The sequence below is a fragment of the Lithobates pipiens genome, unplaced genomic scaffold (genome assembly GCF_037356315.1).
Source record: "Lithobates pipiens isolate NorthernLeopardFrog02 unplaced genomic scaffold, aLitPip1_a1.2 Scaffold_18, whole genome shotgun sequence".
Taxonomy (NCBI): Eukaryota; Metazoa; Chordata; class Amphibia; order Anura; family Ranidae; genus Lithobates; species Lithobates pipiens.
Window position 1 is genome coordinate 517,626,430 of NW_027507758.1, and position 4,193 is coordinate 517,630,622.

General features: G+C 40.5%; 1 long non-coding RNA gene across 1 annotated transcript; it reads right to left on the reverse strand.

The window, feature by feature from the left end:
• Positions 1-1,693: 1,693 nt before the first annotated feature.
• LOC143988848 (uncharacterized) lies at positions 1,694-3,892 on the reverse strand. Its single transcript, XR_013276928.1, has 2 exons — positions 2,647-3,892; positions 1,694-2,382 (listed from the first exon to the last, which is right to left on the reverse strand). It is a non-coding gene; the product is annotated as an uncharacterized LOC143988848 (long non-coding RNA).
• Between the last annotated feature and the right edge of the window lie 301 nt (positions 3,893-4,193).

Consider the following 4,193-nt stretch of genomic DNA (forward strand, 5'->3'; position numbering starts at 1 on the left):
CAATTTTGTGAAAAAAAAAGTAAAAAAAATCTTGATTTTGCAAAGAATTGTGGGAAAAAATGACAACTTCAAAAAACTCATCATGCCTCTTACTAAATACCTTGGAATGTCTTCTTTCCAAAAAGGGGTCATTTGGGGGGTATTTGTACTTTTCTGGCATGTTAGGGTCTCAAGAATTGAAATAGGCTGTCAGTACTTCAGGTGTGATCAATTTTCAGATATTGGCACCATAGCTTGTGGACTCTATAAAACTTTCACAAAGACCAAATAATATCCACCAATTTGTACTTATTTTTACCAAAGATATGTAGTAGTATACATTTTGGCCAACATTTATGAAGAAAAAATTACTAATCTGCTAAATTTTATAACAGAAACAAAGAAAAATTCATTTTATTACAGAATTTTCTGTATTTTTTCTTTTATAGCACAAAAAATAAAAAACTGAGTGGTGATTAAATACCACCAAAAGAAAGCTCTATTTGTGTGAAAAAAGAGACAAAAATTTCATATAGGTCCAGTGTTGCATGACTGAGTAATTGTCATTCAAAATGTGAGAGCACCGAAAGCTGAAAATTGGTCTGGTTATTAAGGGAGTTTAAGTGCCCAGTGGTCAAGTGGTTAAATTCCCTCCTCTCCAGTTGGCTTCTACTCTATCAATACCACAGAACGTCAAACAACTCATATCCCTCCTATAGTGGAGTCTAAAGTGGTTGGACAAACTATGTGTAACCTTTTTTGTTCCTATTCATGTCCTCTGAGTCTGACCCCCAACATTCTAGTGGTTCTACCCACATATTGTAGCCCACAAGGACAGGATAAAAAGGTACGTGACATGCATGGTACCACAAGTGATAAACTTTTTTATCCTGTGGGACTCACCCCGTGCAAAAGATGTGAAGTGTGTGGTGCTCCTTGTCCTAAAATTGGAAGTCTTATGCCATGTACACACGATCAGATTTTCCGACGGGAAATGTTGGATGTAAGCTGGTTGGCGGTAAGTCCGACCGTGTGCATGCTCCATGGGACATTTGTTGTCGGACTTGTCGTTGGTTAGCAGGTTCTCAAATTTTCCGCCAACAAATGTTTGTTGCCGGACTTTCCAATCGTGTGTACACATACACAAGTCAGTTGTTCAAAAGTCCACGCATGCTTGTTATCTATTACGAGCCGGAAGCGTTCGGTCTTGTAAAACTAGTATTCATAATTGGAGATATCACATTCGTGAAGCGGCAAATTATGAAATTGCTCAATGCAGCGCATTCCCTTCTTCTTTATAATGGTATAATAATAAAGTTGCTTTGCTGCTCATAGTCACAGAGTTCTGACAAACATATTGTTTTATTATTTCTAGTGATCTCCGGAATAATATTTTTTTTCTTTTTTTTTTCTAGTGAGCTCCATAATATTTTTTTGTTTTTGTGTTTTTTTTCTAGTGATCTCCAGAATAATATTTTTTTTCTAGTGATCTCCATAATATATTTTATTTGTTTGTGTTTTTTCTAGTGATCTACATAATAATTAGTTTTTTCATTTTGTGTGTCAAGTTACCACACCACCATTATTATCTTGCATTTTTTAACCTCAAAGGTACAACTATGTTGGTGTCCCTTGTTAATTTGACATTGTATGTTTTAAATGTACCTGCCTACTCACAAACTGTCCTGTTTGAAGTAAAACACATAGCCAAGTATGTGTCCCTTAATTTTTTTTTTCATTTAATAGAGAGCACAAGGTCATAACAAAATATAGAGGAAGGCAATGAGAAACATTTGGAATTTGTAAAGCCTTTGTACCCCAGGGCAGACATCAATTATTTGACTGTCAAAACTGTTAACCTGAGGAGTCCATTTAATAGGGAGCACAATACTGTCCAGGACTCTGAGAGATTAGGAGCAGCAGCAGATGACATATATGTCCCGAGGCTGTAGTCTTACAACAGCCTGCATTTTTTTGCCAGACCACACCAAGCCCAGGTGATCACTCTCAACACTTCCTTCCAGACTTACTTCCATGCTGCTGTGGTGGATGGGGTGGTTGTGGTGTTGGTGGAGGTGGTGGAGGAGCATGGTCAAACTCACAGAGTTCGGTTTGATGTGTCAATTCACCCCTCGTCCCCTTGTTTAGGGCCTGTAGTATTATCTCCTCGCATATAGTGCATTGGGCCTGCTCCTTGCGTTCTAATTTACTGGTAGTGACTCATCCAAACGCCTCTTGGCTACCAGTGGTCATGGTAATTGCCACAGTGGCATGTCTTAGGAAAGCAGCCGTGGTCTCCATCAGGTTCCTTGCCTTCTTGGTCCTTTTGGTTAGAGGGTGGAGGGGAGGAACCTGTGATTCGGTCAGGCTGCTTGCCAGGGCTTCCTCTTGGCTGAGACTTTCCTGTGTATGAAAATTGTACATAGTTCTAGGTTTTTGGTCATCAATTACATACAATTTTGAGCTCATGACTGTTGCAAATTGAATGTTAATAAATAGAAAAGACTATCATTCTGACCCCACATTTTTCATTCTTATCCCAATAATTTTTGGCTACTACTGTCTATTGATATGTAAACCACTTTGTTAAATCAGAAAATTAGGATTAATAACATCTAGTTAACATCATTCAGTTTTTGACAAGAAATATCTTCAACAATGCTATACCTGGGTCAAGCCAAGCTCCTCCACATCTTCTTCCTGGGAGGAAGACCCAGGTTGGACCTTTAGGAGCCTCAGCTGATGTGGAAGGAAGTGTTGATAGTGATGGTCTGGGTTCCGTCTGGTCGGACAAAAAACGCAGGCTGTTGTAGTACCACAGCCTGGGGATATATACATCATCTGCTGTGCTCCTGATGTCTGCCGTGGGATACACAGGCTTTACTAATTCCAACAGTTTCTCCAGCGCTGCCTTCCTCTTTAGCTTGTTAGAATAGTCCCTGCATTGGACTTGCTAGAGACATGGCAGCTCCCTGTATTTGTCGATGAAGTTTGGCAGGAAATCAGGGGCTGTAAATTTGCCAACCATTTTATCTGCAAGACACAACACAAGACAAACCCTAATTTCAAGGTAAACTCTCCTAATCTTGTCCCAATATAGGCCTCAATCTATAAGCAATATAGGCCACCAACCACTGTTGCCACAAGTTACAATTGTACATTTGTTTGAACGATCATACAAAACGGTCCTCCACTCGTATGTACATTGCACACGTGTTATGCATTATATACACTGCACATGTGTGGAACTCCGCTCCTGTCCTTCTTTCTAGTGTATTCCCTGCCTCTTCTCTTTCAGAGAGAGAGCACATAGCGGAGACACAGCAGGTGTGTGCTGAGAGCAGCAACAGCGAAATACCAGAGCAAGGCAGTTCCAGATCCAGAAATAGATAAAAGGCCTCAAATATGTCCTTTGAAGAGATGGTGGAGAAGGTGGACATCTTGAAGAGCACAGACTATGATGGGAAGCATGGACCGTACAGAAACCCTAATGTGAGAAAGGCCAAAGTTTCATGGCTAAAGTTGTCAGAAGTCTGCACAGAAATTTTGGGGTACGATGATCCAAGGAGCAATTGAGGAAACGCTGGTCAGACCTGAAATTGAGGGAGCAAGATCAATATAGAAAGATTGGGAAAGTGCTGCAAAAAAAGTATTTGTCATGTGTTCCTATTATTATTATTACTTTTGTGCTGGTCCATGTGCTCTTTACTGTTGTACAGTTTAAAATGTCAAGTCTGAGGTTCGTGGACACAGGAATCGTTTGTATTAAACATCGTTCATTCAAACACTAATACAACGTTTTTGGCAGATGCAGGTTAACTACATTTGTTCATGCCTATTTTGATTAAAATAATTTTAAGTTTATTACATTGTTGTCTAGATGTTTTTGAAACTATAATGAAATGACAACTCGATTCAGAGCCCATTCACACAGGGGCAACACGACTTGTAGGCGACTTGATCAGGCTACTTGGACACGACTTGACAGCGGCGACTTGGGACGACTTCAAAACGACTTGTGATGACTTCAAGCGCGACTTGGGACGACTTACAAGTCGCCCCAGGCCAGGCGACTTTTGCCGCGGCCAAGCAGAGAATGAGCTCAAGGGGAAACTCCACGGCAAATTTCTGAAAAAAAATTGGCGTGGGTTCCCCCTCCGAGAGCATACCAGGCCCTTAGGTCTGGTATGGATTCCAAGGGGAACCCCCTACGC